The 16,523-nt window shown below is 40.7% G+C and overlaps 1 protein-coding gene across 3 annotated transcripts in view; it reads right to left on the bottom strand.

Annotated features, from left to right (window-relative positions):
* STAG1 (stromal antigen 1) overlaps window positions 1-16,224 on the bottom strand; it is a 425,489-nt gene extending 409,265 nt beyond the window's left edge. For all 3 annotated transcript variants that reach the window (XM_032869634.1, XM_032869636.1, XM_032869635.1), the window contains exon 1: window positions 15,972-16,224. The gene's annotated coding sequence lies outside the window, so the exon portion shown is untranslated. The remainder of the gene's footprint in view (window positions 1-15,971) is intronic.
* Between the last annotated feature and the right edge of the window lie 299 nt (window positions 16,225-16,523).

The following is a 16,523-nucleotide window of genomic DNA, read 5'->3' as shown; positions in this document are numbered from 1 at the left end:
TTTGTTTTACCCTACCCCCCCACCCCCCCCCTCCCCTCCCGCTACCCCCCCCCCCCCCCCCCCCCCCCCCCCCCCCCGTTGTAACAACCAGAACTACCTGCAGATGTTGCCAAATAACCTCTGGAAACAAAATACATGTTGCGAACCACTGAACTAGAGTGGTTGTCTAGTGGTTCCTCGGCTGAAAACTCTCCAATAGTTTCTTACCTATAACAAAATCTGCACTCATTAGAGCCCTTACTAACTCAAATACACCCTACATAATCCAGACTCTGGTCTACCTCTCAAGCCTCATGTGATGCCACTAACACCCCGCATTATGCTCCCTCTAGTCACTATGGCCTTCTCTCACTTCCTAAAATACAACAGCCCTTTCTGCTATAGAAATTTTGCTTTTGGTCTTCCTTGTGCCTGGACCACTCTTGCCCAGTTCTGTGCATGTCTCAGCTTAAATTTCACATCCTGGAAAATGCCTTTCCTGACTATATGTATGTATGTATCTCATTATTACCCATCACAGTAACTAATATATTCCCTTTATAGCATTTATTAATATATGCATCAATATAGCATAATCAGTATATGATTATGTTTACCTGATTACTGACGGTCTCTCACATGAGCACAAACACCTTATCTTATTTCTAATACCTAGCCAAAATGAAATGAACAAATTTATAACTGGAGAACCTTAAGAACCAAGTGAGTTGACATCAATAATTTCAGCACCACTTCCATCTCATTCCCCACCTGTATTTACCATCGTTTCCCCTTGAAGTGGAGGGGAGGAGAATGGAAGGGAAAGAAAGAACCTAACAAAGCCCTCATTTGTAAAATATCTTTACCAACATATTCTCTGATAGGATAGGATTATGTACAGATTAAATGTCATATGTAATAAACCTAAAGCACTAGAAAGGTGTGATAAACAGCCCGTATTCAATAAATGATGGCTATGTATGTAGAGCACCAAGCATAATGCCTATAGCAGAGAAATGAAAAATGCCACTTCATTTTGTTGTCGATTTAAGGATGCTCCATGCCCAGTGTGGGGCTTGAACTCACAACCCTGAGATCAAGAGTCCCATGCTCTACTGACTGAATCAGCCAGGCACCACAAAAAAAGCCACATCTCTTGCCCCTTTTAATCTCACTTTACCACCAGTTTGCTCTGAATATGGTTCAGGAGAGAACTCTGTCCCTAAAAGATACCTTCCCCATTCTGGACCTCCACAGACAAAACATACTGGGTATAACATAGCTTAAGTTATTCATACACACTGACTAGAGAAAGCCAAATATCCACTGAACAAAACCAAAATTCATCACAAAATGACCTCTGAAATACACTGCAATTAGTGTCAGTAAATAGAATAACCATATTAATATTCATTTTTGAACCTAGCTTTAAATTAACCTGGGGGGATCTAAATTGTTGTTTAGGGGCGCCTGGGTGGCTCAGTGGGTTAAAGCCTCTGCCTTCAGCTCGGGTCATGATCCCAGGATCCTGGGATCGAGCCCCGCATCGGGCTCTCTGCTCAGTGGAGAGCCTGCTTCCTCCTCTCTCTGCCTGCCTCTCTGCCTACTTGTGATCTCTGTCAAATAAATGAATAAAATCTTTAAAGAAAAAAGATTTAAAAAAAAATAAAATAGATTGCTGTTTAACAGTGTTCTTTAACTAAAAATAACCTACTACTACATCTAACACAAGTCTACTTATAGGAAATAAAATAGTAAATTCACTTCATGATTAGACTCAATAATGAAGGGCAAAGTACTATAAAATATTACACAATATTTTGAACAAAATTATTTATCTTAAATTCGTTCTAACATCTGTTTCTGACAGTATTCTGTATTTGCATCTGTGGGTTTGAGGAAAGTGATAAAGGAGTATATTACAAGGAACATAAAGGAAGCCAAACTGCCAAGATCTGAACCCTACTTCTGCTATTACTAGCTATGTGACCTTTGAAAAAAATCAATGAACTTCTCTGTGCTTCGGTTTCCTCATCTACAAGCTGAGACTTAACAGTAGTACCCACTTCACAGGGTTACCTTTAAGAATTACATAACTTAACATATGCATATGCTTAGAATAGTGTCTGATATGTAAGAAAACCTAGTAGCTATTACTTAGTATTATTACCTTGCTGTTAACTACTATTATACTATTTTGCTTCTTTGCATCACTTTCATTAATAACTAACATACCAGATAGCACACATACAAAACATATACATTACTGCAAAAAGCTCTACTGAACAACACTATCAGACCACAGGATAGTTAAGAGTGCCTGGTGAGGGTGCCTGGGTGGCTCAGTCCGTTAAGCATCTCCATTTGGCTCAGGTCATGATCCCAGAGTCTTAGGATTGAGTCATGCATCAGGCCCCCTGCTTGGCAGGCAGTCTGCTTCTCCCCCTGCTCCTCCCACCACCCCCCACATGTGCACACGCATGCACGTGCGCACGCGCATTCTCTCTCTCTCAAAAATAAATAAAATCTTTTTAAAAAAAAAGTGCCTGGTAAGATAACGCATATCATTTTCTTCTCTAATTTTTTAATCAGTTCTTAGAAAAAAAGCATTCTAGGCCCAAAGCATTTTTAATCTTTTAACTCTGATGTGTAATGAAGAACTTGAGGTTCAGTCCTATTTAAGTCAAAAAAGAGTGGGAAAGAAGAGAGTATCTCTGAGGATCTTTCTTTCTTTTTTTTTTAATTTTATTTATTTATTTGACAGAGAGCAGAAACTGGGGGAGAGGCAGGCAAAGGAAGACGGAGAAGCAGGCTCCCCACTGAGAAGAGAGCTTGATGTGGGGCTTGATCCCAGGACCCTGAGACCATGACCGGAGCGGAAGGCAGAGGTCCAACCCACTGAGCCATCTGGGGGCCTCTGAGGATCTCTTTCTGAGAGACAACCAAACAAATGGATTTTCTCATTCCCTCTCCACCCTACACATCATTACCCACTAAACTCTCAGCAAATGGTACCACCCTTAGAAAAGGAATTAACTATTAATCATTTTGTATTAGTTAATTATTAACAAATTAAAAAAGCAAATTTGTGACATAGTAATATAAGCTTCTCTAACACAGTAAATAAAAGATCTACAGCTGCATCTAACAATTAGCCTGATTTTAAAGTACAGATTATAACTGGTTTTGGGAACATCTGAGACATCTGTAATTTTATATGAAAATATTTCTTATTTCTATTGATAACAAAATCAAAGGTACTGTTAGCACAATTGTGATTTGCTGCTCACATACAAAATCAAACAAAATGCCAAATCTCACTTACAGGTTAGTGAAGATAAAGATGTGATATTTTCCAATCTAAGTTCATGAACACTGGTTTTTAAAAAGATCTGCTTTGGGGGCACCAAGATGGCACAGTCGGTTGGGCCTCCAACTCTTGGTTTCAGCTCAGATCGTGATCTCAGGGTCAGGGTCATGGGATCAAGCCCTGCAGCCAGCTCCGTACTCAGCACAGAGTCTGCTTGGGATTCTTTCTCTCCCTCTGCCCCTCCTGCTCGTTCTCTCTCTCTCTCTCTCTCTCTCAAATTAATAAGTAAATCTTTAAAAAATAAAAAATTAAATTAAATTTAAAAATTTAAAAAGATTTGCTTTAGGAGATTAGACTTTAGAGTCACAAAACAATGGACTCGAACCTACCACTTTCCACTAAGTAATACTAAGAAAGGGTACTTAACCTCTCTACTTCATCTGTGAAATGGGAACATACCAAAGTAAGACTGCTGTGCTATTTAATTACTTTATACTACTTAACAGAGTATTTGACACATCCTCAATAAACCTATAAACTATTATAATCAGTAACCAAATCTGACAATTACATAGTACACAACCTTGCTATGCATCAGAAACTGAGAGATTTGGTGTGAGCTGATCTGGGATAGATCCAAGCCGTTGTTAAATTTTTAAAGCTCTCAGGTGATTCTAATATACAGCCAGTGGCCTACATACAAAGTTCAAACTTTCAAACTCTTCAGTTTGGCACACTAGGAACTCTCATCACTACTTACAGCTCTGTATTTTAATCACTCCTCCATATGTAACCAATGCTCTGAACACACACTAAACTAATGCTTCATCAACAAGTGGGCTATAGTAGTGCCTCTCAAACGTCAGCCTGTATCAGAGACACCGGAAGGACCTGTTAAAAATCGCTGGTCTCTGCAAAATTTTTAATTCAGCTGGACTGGGGAGAGGTCCAAGAACATGCTTTTTTTTTTTTTAATTTTTTTTTATTTTTTTTTTTTTAATTTATTTGACAGAGAGAGCGAGATCACAAGTAGGCAGAGAGGCAGGCAGAGAGATAGAGGGAAGCAGGCTCCCTGCTGAGCAGAGAGCCCGATACGCAGCTCGATCCCAGAACCCTGAGACCATGACCCGAGCTGAAAGCAGAGGCTTGACCCTCTGAGCCACCCAGGCGCCCCAGAACATGCATTTATTAACAAGCTCCCAGATAACAGTGACACTGCTGGTGCATGGACCACCCTTGGAAAACCCACTGGTCCACACTAGATCACAACCTTGTTCCTTTAGTCACCTAAAATGGCATTCCTATCTCCACCGTACCATTCTTGACTAGCTAACTTTCACTCTTCTTCCAAAATTCACCTTCAGGAAGTATTTGCTCACTTCAACAAACCACCTCAAGGCACTTATTATCTACTATAAAACTTCGCTAGAAAAAAAAAAAAAAACTACAGAATGTTCTTAGTGGTCTTAGGATACACAGACTCATAAGAATTAGGGAAAAAGGCCTCCTCTAGACAGGTGAATTTTTTAAAAAGTGAAAAGCAAAAGGGGAGTCTGTCAAGCAGAATAAAATCTGGATTTCAGCTGCCACCTACTCTTTTCGCCAGGTACCTTTATGTAGAGCACCAATTCCACAGTCATAATAGCCCTGGCACAGCATTACTAATAAAACACAAAGGAAGAGCACTCAAACCAATCCTGAGTATCAGGAAAGGAGGAAGAGGAAAGAATGAGGAATCAGGTTATCAAGAAAGGACTTGTGGAGAAAAGTATCACCTAAGTTCTGAGTTATAAATTGCTTTCTCTGTACACAGAGCAATAATGTCTTCATATATAGTGTATGGCTTACTGTAGATTTCAATAAATAATGAGTGACTCTCCATAAATAAAATTATACAAAAACACTTACTAATCTACCTCTTTCTCAACAAATAAAGACGCAAACACACACCAACAGCTGGCACCAAAAACTATAAATACTACCTAAATATTAAAATTTTGGTCTGTATACTTACCAGCTAGGAGAAAGCACAAATTTTTCTAATAACCAATGGGAGATCAAAGGCAAAAGAAGCCTGCTGAAAATGCACTTGGGTTTTTCAAAATTAAAGACTTTCATATAAAAACCTCTGCATTATCTGATCAGAGCTGATTTCCTGATTATTTCAGTAGGTACTAAAAAACTTAAAGGGATTTTGGAAACTAGGTCCAAGACACTAAGTTTACAATGAAGAAACTGAGGTCCAGAGATGTAATGATTCAAAGACACATAGCTAATTAGTGGTAGAACTATAATTAAAACTCAGGTCTCTAGACCTTCACTAGTTTTCTCTCTCCTACCCCATGCTTCCTTTACATTTATAAAATAAAATACTAAATAGGGCGCTTGGGTAACTTAGTTAAGTGTCTGACTCTTGATCTCACCTCAGGTCTTGATCTAAGGGTCCTAAGTTCAAGCCCCACCTGGGCATGGAGCCTATTAAAAAGTAAAAATACTAAATATCCATAACTTAAAAATGTAGATTAACCAGGGTTTTGTACTCTGTAACCCCATTTTTATGAGAGGAAACATCAGTCATTTGTCATTTTATCTAGGAACTTACTCAAAGAGGTAATTTTAAACATATATTCTGCTCTTGATAAAATTCATTCCTAGACTTTACTTGCAAAATTATATATGCAAAACCAATATTTATAGATAATAATCCCGATACAGCCAACAAAATTTCGCAATTATCAAAAAGACATTACAATACCTTACCAGGATGCAGTACATTCTTAAGAAAGAAAAAAGAGCTCAACTTTTGAAATATGTTTAACAATAAGCAGAAAACTCTGGCTATAACCCTCATCTCAATTAACCATAATATCTCATCCTCTGACCATTCTCATTAATAAAGTTTTAATCTGGAGCACCTGGGTGACTCAGTGGGCTAAAGCCTCTGCCTTCAGCTCAGGTCATAATCTCAGGGTCCTGGGACTGAGCCCCGCATCGGGCTCTCTGCTCAGTAGGGAGCCTGCTTCCTCCTCTCTCTGCCTGCCTCTCTGCTTACTTGTGATCTCAGTCTCCATCAAATAAATAAATAAAATCTTTTAAAAAATAAAATAAACTTTTAATCTACTGCTAGTTCTATGTGCCGATAAGAACCAATTAATTAAAATGCTTTCCTTCAGGAAAGTAACCTCCTTATTTACCTACAATTTTATTCACCTTTTAAGATTACTGAACTTATAATTTATGTGCAATGAAATAGTCTATTAGTTTAAAGCTAACTCTTTAACTTCTACAACAACCCATGACAGAAGTATACTTTTATTCCCATTTTAGAGATGAGAAAACTGAAGGAAAGAGAGGTTATTAAAAAACTCACCCAAGTGGGGCGCCTGGATGGCTCAGTTGTTAAGTGTCTGCCTTCGGCTCAGGTCATGATCCTAGGATCCTGGGATCAAGCCCCACATTGGGCTCCCAGCTTGGCAGTAAGCCTGCTTCTCCCTTTCCCACTCCCCCTACTTGTGTTCCCTCTCTCTCGCTCTGTCAAATAAATAAATAAAATCTTAAAAAAAAAAAAGAAAGAAAGAAAGAACGAACTCACCCAAGTTTACATACCTAGGAAGGGGCTGCATTAGAATTTAACACAGGCAGTGTGACTCAGGTGCCAGGAACTCTCTTGAACAATGTCTTTCTTAGTCATTTATCATGTGACAGTGCTTCCTTCATGTGTAAACATATGAACTTTTTCACTACCCTCAGCAACGCAAGATACACGGTAAAACATTTTCTTCCCAAAATGTAATTTAAGTTTCAACAATAAAGTAGAACACAACTTATGCAATTTTAGCTTTTATATCTTGCATTATGTCATAAAAATTTCTGCATATTTGCTACTTTATACTATCACTACCAGAGAACAGAAGAAGCCTACCTCTCAGTGCTGTAAATGAGACAGGAAAAATACTAACCTGATACAATAAGGGTCAACAGAGCTTTAGAATAAAAGAAGGAATCAAGTACCTCAAAAGAGACAATAAGGTCATATTCATGCTTGACTATGTATAAAGCACACTTTGTCTGCCTAAGATTGAGAAGATAGGCAATGGTGTCTCAAACATCTACCTGGGCCTTTACACAATTCAACAACTATGAAGAGAAATTTTGCCAGAGAGCCTAAAAACAGTAAAGGTAATATGTAATTATTAATGTTACTTTGATCAGAAAATAAAGGGACTCTGCAGAAGAACTCTTCTGACTCTTATCACTTCCAAAACATAATGTATTTACTATTTGGAGTGAACTGACAGGGAGAAAGCCATCTCCCCTTAATTTTGCAAGTTAAGCTTCCAAAGTATCTTGAACCTAACCCCCTCCATAGCATTTCACGCGTTATTCCTATTAGTTTGTTCTGTTGCTTTATTATTGTAAGATGTTTACTGGTACATAGTAAATACTCAATGAGTATTTTCTTTTACACTTATTAACACCAGAACAAAGACATGGGGAGATGGGCTAGGATACAAGTATGTAATCCAACTTGCTGTAAGCATAAAACTCAAAGAGAAGCACAGTACAGATATAGAGCTGAAAAGCCAAACTGCAGCCATGTGAGAAATACGAGGAAAACTTAATCCCAAACAACATAGGGAAAATTAAGAAAATTCATCAGGCAGTTCTGGGAGACAGTTCTCCATGGGTCTCTCACTTTTCTGCATGTCTTGAAAACAAAGGCACTAAATGCCTGTGTCCCAAACTTTTCAAGATTATCTATATAGTGAACAGTCTTGGAAAGAGAAATAGCATCTCCAGAGAAAAGGGGAACCATGCTTACTATCCATTATAAAGACTCAAGTTTTCCTAGGCTTAAGATTCATCTCCTGTAACCCAACCCAATGCATGTGCAGATGTCTTATCTTTACACTACCATAGTGTGTGCAAACTGGGGCTCAGAGATGGGATGCAAATGCTGATTCTGTCATTTATTAGCTGCATGGTCTTGAGACAATTAGTCTACAACACTAAAGGATACTATGCAGTATGACCACCACCACTTACCACTACTGCTATTGCTGTAGTGCACTGCTCTTTGACCAAGGAGCCTCATCCCAGTATCCATTACACTGTGGCAGGTTAACTTGTTAGCCTTCAAGTACAATAAAATCTCAGGCCTCTAACCATTCATGACAGGCGTTAGCACATAATCAATGTTTACTACAAACGAAAAAGATTCTACTTCCACATTATCAGAAAAAAGCAAAACATGGGATGCCTAGGTGGCTCGGTTGGTTAAGCGTCTGCCTTCCGCTCAGGTCATGTTCCAGAGTCCTGGGATCAAGTCCTGCATCTACATTGGGCTCCTTGCTCAGTGGGTAACCTGCTTCTCCCTCTGTCTGCCTTTTCCCCTGCCTCTGCTTTCTCTCTAGTAAATAAATAAAATCTTAAAAAAAAAAAAAAGGAGAGGACTGCCTGGGTGGCTCAGTCATTAACGTCTGCCTTTGGCTCAGGTCATAATCCCAAAGTCCTGGGACTGGGCCCGCATCTGGCTCCCTGCTCAGGGGGAAGCCTGCTTCTCTGTCTCTCTCCCTCCCTACTTGTGTTCCCTCTCTTGCTGTGTCTCTCTCTGTCAAATGAAAAATAAAACCTTAAAAAAAAAAAAGAAAGAAAGAAAGAAAAGAGAAAAACAACTATTTTTGCTGCCTTAAAGAGATACAAGTGAAACACAAAGAAAAAGAGTTTTTAAGTAAATCAGTGAATAAAGATATATAATGGGAATAGTAAGCTCAAGAAAACTGAAGTAGTTGTACATAAAGTTGACCCAAAAACAAAGTATCACCAAAGATAAAGATAAATATTTCAAATGATAAAAAGATCAATTCATCAGGAAGACATATTATATACTGTATGTGCTTAAGAACACAGCTTCAAAACACAAGCCAAAAACTGACAGAATTAAAGGCGGAAAAGACAACTGCATGAAACAGAAATTGGATATTTTTTAACCTCTCAGCCACTGATAAAACGATAACCCCTTCCCAAAAAAAAAAAAAAAAAAAAAAAAGCAAATACAGAAATGATTTGAAAAGGCCAGCAAAACACCTTAACCTAATTGATGTTTACAGAATACTACACCCAACAACTGCACAATACATTCTTTTCAACTGTAAAAAGTTCATTTACCAAGATAGAACATAAAACAAGATTCAACAAATTTAAAGGGATTAAAATCATACAGAATATATTATCTGACCTCAAAAGGAGATTAAGTTAGAAATCATTAAGATACCTAAAATCATCCCAAATATTTGAAAATTACATACACTTTTAAGTAACCCACAAGTCAAAGAAGAAATTACAAAGCAAATTGGAAATTATTTCAAATTGAGTAACAAAAAATACAACATATCAAAATTTGTGGAATACAGCAATGCTTACAGGAAAAGTGATAGTTTTGAATGCTTAAATTAAAAAACAAAAACAAGAAATGTCTAAAATTTATAACTTAAGATTCCACTTTAAGAAGCTAGAAAAAAAGAGCAAAAATGTGGAAGACAGAAAATTATAAGGAAAAGAACAAATGAGATAGAGAAGATAAATAGAGAAAACTAGCAACGTCATTACTTGAAAAGGTAACAATACTGGTAAAACAAGAATGATACTGGTCAAGAAAAAAAGTGTACTAACAACACAAGAAATTAAAGAAGAGCTATCACTACAGAGCCTACAGGCATTAGAAGGATTAAAATGGAATCTTATAAACAATTATATCAATAAATGAAAGGAGATAAACAAACATCTTTAAAAATACAACTTACCAAAACTGACAAGATGAAACAAAACCTAAATAGCCATACGTCTAATAACAAAACTGAACTGGACTACTACCAAAAACCTTCCCACAAGAAAAATTCCAAGTCTAGACGGTATCACTGAATTCTAACAAACATTCAATTAAGAATATCAATGCTAAACAAATTCTTTCAGTAAATAAAGTAACACATCCCAACCTATTTTTTGAGACCATCATAATCATTACACTGAAACCTGACAAAGACATTACAACCAAAGAAAACTACAAAGCAATATCCCTCATGAATATCCCAAATCCCTAACATTAAATATAAAAAAGATAATACTCTGTGACAACATGAAATTAACCTAGGAATCAAGGTTATTTTGACTCTGGAAAACCACCATTTCTTTATTCATTCTACCACCATTTTGGCTAGTAGGACACCTAGGTGGCTTAGTCGGTTAACCATCTGCCTTTGGTCATGATTCCAGGGTTCTGAGCTACAGTCCCACGGTTTTTCCCTCTGCCTGCCACCACCACCCCACCCCCGGCTTGTGTGCCATATGCACACGCACTATCTCGCGCTCTCCCTGACAAATAAATAAACTAAATCTTCAGAAATAAACAAAAAGTAAATTTTGGCTACTGCGAGCAAAGTTACTGTGAACATTTTTATTCACATGTTATCTTCAACTTACTAGATAAATCAAATTTTTCTTCAAAATGGCTGTCAATCTATACTCCTGCCAAAAATGGGAGTATAATTTCTCCACATTCTCACCAACACTTGGTATTATCAGAATGCTTAATGTTTACCAATTTGATAAAAGTGAAACTATTTCTTCTTGTGGTTTTCCTCTGTACTATTCTGATTACCAAAATTCAGTGCTTTTCCAACTCTGACTCATGGTATCACTTAGGTGAGTTGCAACCAACATTCTTAATTTAAAAAACAAAATGAGAAAATATCAGAGGGCACTGCATAAAGGTTAAATGTTATTTCATGAAACTTCTATTTCCATTGTGTATATGCTTATACTGGGTCACAATATAAATTATTTTTGTTAACTGTATGCTTCTAGCAAGTTAAAAGTCATTTTTATAGCTGTTTCTTTACAGCAAAACTCTATAGAGACATCTGGGCAACTTATTAGGGCACCATTCAGGACCATGACACAAAGGAATGTATTTTATGAAAATAGGACCTGAGATGTCCTTCCAGCATAAACTGGCAAAAACAGAATCAGAAGAGGGAAAAGAAAAAAACTTGAGGGAAGCAATAAGGGGTGAATTATATGGAGAAAAGATTCTACAAAACCAACTGATCTATGACCTACTTAAAGCTCACTTCAAAATAATCACATTTCTCAATAAACAAGGTTTCTCTCAGCACTAAGACAGAAAGCTGGGATCCTATCCTTTCTTAAGTATTGAAATGACAGAAAACTGACCCCTCCTTCTCTAGAGACATAATTCCCATCTCAAGATTCATCTCATTCTAGGCCTCATACAACAGTATTCTTTTAGGTCTCTGCTTTCTACTCTTCCCTAAGGAGTGTCACAGTAACTAGAGACATCTTAATTCCAAAGACTTATATGTTTATTCAGTTAAAAAGGTTTACCAAGCCCCTAATATACCCATCCCCTCTCTATTAAGGAATTAAGTTGTATCTCCCTCACAATTTTAACTCCTTGTTATATTCTTAAAGATTATTTATTTATTTGACAGAGAGAGAAAGACACAGTGAGAGAGGGAACACAAGCAGGGAGAATGGGAGAGGGAGAAGCAGGCTTCCTGTGGAGCAGGGAGCCGATGCGAGGCTGATCCCAGATCCCTGGGATCATGACCTGAGCCAACGGTAGACGCTTAACGACTGAGCCTCCCAGGCGCCTCATCCTTGTTATATTTATTAAAGCTTGACCTCCTTAACTGAAACTAATCGCCTCCTCTTGAAAATATTTTTCTTAGACTCAAACCATCCCACATACCATGACCCAACTTCTGCTATCTTCTCTGTTCAACCAATAGTATCCCTACTCTAACCCTTTCAAGTAACTATTCTTTTTCATAAGAATTTCTTCCTCACAAACTGTGGACTAATCATACCACAACAACTGCCTGGTGCAATGAGTGTGAATCTACGTCACTTAATAGGACTGTTATCTTGAGCTTTAAAATCTCTTACCTTATGAGACTCAATCTCATCTCTAAAATGGCTAAAACAATAGGTAACAAGGAAAATGATAATTACATAATCTCCTATTGCCTTTCTTATTACCTAAAGTTTACTATAATTGTAGTTTTTCATTTCCTCGAAATGCAATAAAATGTTTTCATAGAGGCACTTAAAGTGAGATACCAGGAAATATGGGAAGGAAAGGTTTAAAGACATATAAGTAAACTCATCACATCGGTTATTGCTCTCCTTCTAAGTGCTCTGCTCCTACGTATATCCAGATTCTAAAAAGGCAAAAGTAAAAACACTTCTTTCCCAATGGCAGACAAAATTTTAAGAACCCTCAATGACCCACACCCTATAAATTCCACTCCCTTTGACTGTGGGGAGACCTGTAAATATAATGGGATACCATCACTCCAGTGGTTGTTATAAGGCAAATAGATTTTGCATATGTATTTAAGGTTCCTAATCAGTGGAATGGCCCAAAAGGAAATTATCCTGGGTGGGTCTGACCGGACCAGATGAGCTTTAAAAAAGGGTCTTAAAGGAGAGTTTAGAGGTCAGATGGAGGAAGTCAAGGAGACTGGCTCCTGCTTGTCTGAATAAAAGTAACCATAATCATATGGGAACTGCTTATGTGGACTAGTGGTAAACTAACCAAAAGGTGGCAAAAAGAGGGCCTTACCGCCTCAAGGAAATTAACTGTACCAACAAGTACTGAGCCTGCAAAAACACTCTAAACCTCAGATAAAAACTGTAGCCACAGCTGACATCTTGATGAGATGATCTGGTGAGATGTTTTACATCTCCAGCTACTAAGTCCAGCTACCAAGTACCCATATTGCTCACCTACAGAAACTGTGATACAGTAACTGGATGTTGTTTAAGCTGCTAAATTAGTTGTACTATGCTATACATCAAAAGAAAATGAATACACTCCCTCAGTACAGGACCAAGCAGCAAAGGAAAATGGGGAAGATGAAACAGGACTTCAGCTGCCTCCATTTTGACCTCCATTTTGCCTCAGTCTGTACTTTCTTATTAATTAAGCTCCTCTTTCTGGTTCCTCTTTTTTTTTTTTTTTTTAATATCTTTATTTATTTATTTGACGGACAGAGATCACAAGTAGGCAGAGAGGCAGGCAGAGAGAGAGAGGAGGAAGCAGGCTCCCTGCTGAGCAGAAAGCCCGATGTGGGGCTCGATCCCAGGACCCTGGGATCATGACCTGAGCCGAAAGCAGAGGCTTTAACCCACTGAGCCACCCAGGCGCCCCTGGCTCCTCTCTTAAACCAGCAAAGCATCCCCTGATAAGAACCAAACTACACCCACAACCAATAAGGACTGCCCTGGGCCACCAAGACCCCATGTTAGGAACTCTAGGACAATGACTGACTTGACCTTCACTGTCCCCCCTGCATGTACCCACCCACCTTTGATTCACATTTTCCTTACAGAAACCTAGAAGTTTTAGCATTCGGGAGAAACCATTCTCCCAGTGTTTGTTTGCCTCACTGAAATAAACTTGTTTCATCACCTTTTGTCTCTTAGCCTTTGGATTTTGTCAGCAGGAAGCGCCTGGACCTAGTCTGTTTGAGACCCCTAGAGCCAGATGCTCTTGTACCCCTAAACCCAGGCTAAAAACAGACGCATTTTTTTTCCTCATGGTGCATTAGACCTCCCTCACAGCACTGATTATGAAGATATACAGATCCAGAATCAAGGGGAAAAGGTAAAAACTGCATAAAATGTTTGAAGTTTTAACTATTAAAAAAGGCTTTTCATACAGATCTTGTTAAACTATCATATAATTTAACACCTTCATTTTAGTGATGAGGAAAGTAAAGCTCCAAGAGTGACACCCCAAAAGATGCAAAAGATTACAAACTTGGGGAATGTTTATTAAAGTAACTTCAGTCCAGGGCTCTTTCCCCTACACCACAGCCCTCCTTAAGGCTTTGAAAGAGCCATTCGAATCAACAGTAATTATATCACTGTCTTCAACAGAAGGAATCCAAGTAACATAATTTCCCATATTTCCCATCTATTTCAGTATCTCCAAGCTGTCAGAACATCAAAAACTAAAGTGGATACTGAGAAATTTCCACTCAACGGTAGCTGGTTGGGTTGTAAAAACGACCACTGGTAAACCATTTAAATAAATTTAAAGTACATTCTAAAAAATATAAAGAAAAAAAAATAGAACACCTGTAGGTTTTCCAGAACTTTATTTAGAAAGCAAAAAATTTTTGTTAAGTGTAAGTTGTGTTGTAAGTTGTAAAATCAAAAGCAAACAGACAACCTTTCCGGATCTTTCAATATATCCCCCCTTCTGCAATTTTTTAAAAATCTAATATTATCACTATAAATATGAAAATACAGTACAATATATATACAATAAATAAATCGTTTTTAGTTTCACTGTTGTGTGTACTTTCCTAGGTATATCACCATCAAAATTTGCAGTTTTCGTAAAAACACACGGAAAACTAAAAGCTAGAGTCATACTCAAATTCCACATAAATCACAAATCACTGAACTTTCTCTATACCAATTCAAATACTTTTACACTGTATTTCCTAAGAAGATGCAAAATATACTCCTTTCTAGTCACGACCACAATTAGGAATAAACTATATTCATCATCTTAACAAGAACTTTAACAGCAAATAATTCGCTATCGTCACATACACACAGCATTGTTTTGGGTCTATAAGCTTCCGAAACCATCCCACGATTTATACGCCCCGGGCACGATTCTCTGCAATGTGAAGAGAATCGATAACATTTCAAATGTGGGTAGAAAGGGTGACGTGACAATCCTAAGACCTGAAAATTTTTTTCAGTCCCTAGAGCACACATGAAGCACCCAGTTCAGACCCTCCAATCAAGGCCCAGGTCCAACTCCAGGCAATCCAGTTTCCCAGCTCTTCACCCCGCCCCCACCCCGAGAAAGGAGGGAAAACAACTTTTATTGGCCTCTTCTCCCGGGGAATTGGCAAACTAGCGGGGCAGTGCTCTGGCCTGAACACGTTTCACAGGGAGGCCTCCGTCGGGGGCGGGGAAGGCAGATAGCGGGAAAGCCTGGCTTCGACGTCCCTTCTTCCCCACTCGCCAACCCCCTGCCCCACCCCACCAAACAGCAGCCTCGGCCGGCCGCCACGCCGAGCGACCCCCAGGCCCCTCCGCGGAGGCGAGCTCGTTGTCATGTGACGCCGCCGCCGCTAAAACACCGCAGAAACGCAGGGCGGCGGGCGGCGGACGGCATTCGCACTAGCCCGCCTCGGCCCGGCCCCACCGGGCGCGGGCGAGTCCCGAGAGTCCGGGCGGGGGGGGGGACGAAGGGCGGAGGGCTGGCTTGGCGGCGGGCCCGAGCGCGCCACAAAGGCTTCCGCGCCCGTCGCTGTAGTGCCCGAGCAGGCGGGGGCAGAATTTTCGGGCCCGCGGGAGGGGTGGGGAGGAACGAGGGCTCCGGGGTGCCCGCCGCGCCCACAGGCGCCCCCCGGGGCGCCCGGACAACCAGCGACTGCCGCGCCCCGCACAGGCCCGCGCGGCCTCCCTCCCCCGCGCGGGGCCCGCGCCCGGCCCGCCCGCCCGCTCCTCGCCCGCGCTCCCTCGCTCTCGCCCGGCCTCCATCTTGGATCCGCGCTTCCAGCCCCCGCGCCGTTGCCGCCGCATTCCCCCTTTCCCGCCCCCCGCCGCCGTCGCCGCCGCCCGCACTCACCTCAGCTGCCCATCCGGGCGCCGCTGGCCGTCGACCTAGTTTCCCCCCAAAAGTCTCCGGTGTGTTATTCCCGATGTGGGGGGGTTGTTACGGGGTGGTCGCCGGGGGTTCGGGAGCGGGGGCCGCGCCTTCAACGGAGCTGCAATCCTAACCCGCCATCTGGTGGCATTTTCCACACGCCAATGGCGCCGCTGCAGACTTGGGTCCGGACCGCCCTCTGCTGGCCGCGACGCTTACTGCCTAGCTGACGGGACGGGCCTGCCCGGAAAAGGGAGGGAGCTGAGGCGCGAGCTGGGGGCCGCGGCGGGGACGCGCGCAAACGCTTTCCTGTGGGGATTGCACGCACGCGCACCAGCGGGGCGGGAAACGTGGCCGCTGCGTGGAGACCCCGCCCCCGCGCAGAGCGGTAGCCTAGGTCAGCCAATCGCAATTAGCGGATACCTCTCGGTGAGGACGTTGTAGAGGGTTCTTGGGCCGCCTGAGGCTGGCGGAAGGACGGCCACGGTGGCGCCTGCGCGCCCCGCTAGCGGAGTTGCCGCCCGCCATTTTTGG

The sequence above is a fragment of the Lontra canadensis genome, unplaced genomic scaffold (genome assembly GCF_010015895.1).
Source record: "Lontra canadensis isolate GAN:19392208 unplaced genomic scaffold, GSC_riverotter_1.0 scaffold38, whole genome shotgun sequence".
NCBI classification, from domain to species: domain Eukaryota; kingdom Metazoa; phylum Chordata; class Mammalia; order Carnivora; family Mustelidae; genus Lontra; species Lontra canadensis.
This window is presented reverse-complemented; position numbering and strand designations above follow the sequence as displayed.